Consider the following 891-nt stretch of genomic DNA (forward strand, 5'->3'; position numbering starts at 1 on the left):
CCAAACCCTCCATCCCCCTCCCCCGGTGGATTCCTCCACCTTGTTGCATTACCACAGTTCAAATTCAGTTGAGATTCTTTCATTGCACACATCTACCAAGCATAAAGTCCAGCATCTTATTGTCCTGGTAAGTTCAGTGGTTTCTTGGAGAGACCATCTCTGGTCTGAAGGTAGAGCTGGCAGAGTATCATCCTGATCAATTACAAACCCCAACATAACATCAGTAACAATTTACAATGTTATGAAATTAATTGACATGGTATTGATTAACCAGTATGTTAAAAGGAAAATACAGGTTCTTAACCACATCCTGTGACTTCTTAAAAATATGGAACGCTTCACAAATTTGTGTGTCATCCTTGCGCAGGGGCCATGCTAATCTTCTGTGTGTTGTTCCAATTTTAGTATATGTGCTGCCAAAGCAAGCACTGAATACATCTTTATCCTAGTTTATTTTTCTTTACCTTCTGGGACTCTCATAACTTTTATATTTGGCCTTTTAATACTGTTTTTCAATTCTTGAATACTTGTTTTTAGTTTGACCCAGCTCTGCTTCCAGCTTTTTGTTTGTTTCCCCTTGGTGACAGCGAATGTTGTCCATTTTTGAGATTCTTTCTTCTGCCTCCTTCATTCTATTTTGGAGACTCTCCAGTGTACTTTTAATTTGCTCTGATGTATTCTTCATTTCTGATATATCAGCTTTCATTTGATTCATAACAAGTGTGACATATTCCTTGAATTCCTTGAATACCTACTTTACATGCTTCTCATTGTTGATGGTTTTATAACAAGTGTTTTGAATTCTGTATCTCCCATTTTCTTGATGTCTTCCTCAGTGAACTCTGACTGCCCATTGCAGGGTAGTCTTCAATAGTATTCATTATGCCTGTG

At 37.8% G+C, this 891-nt stretch overlaps 1 non-coding gene across 1 annotated transcript; it reads right to left on the minus strand.

The window, feature by feature from the left end:
- Window positions 1–322: 322 nt before the first annotated feature.
- LOC121164216 lies at window positions 323–429 on the minus strand. The gene has a single exon (XR_005885050.1). It is a non-coding gene; the product is annotated as a U6 spliceosomal RNA (small nuclear RNA).
- Between the last annotated feature and the right edge of the window lie 462 nt (window positions 430–891).

This window comes from Ochotona curzoniae, unplaced genomic scaffold (genome assembly GCF_017591425.1).
Source record: "Ochotona curzoniae isolate NIBS_2020 unplaced genomic scaffold, NIBS_Ocur_1.0 contig_1014, whole genome shotgun sequence".
Classification (NCBI taxonomy): Eukaryota; Metazoa; Chordata; class Mammalia; order Lagomorpha; family Ochotonidae; genus Ochotona; species Ochotona curzoniae.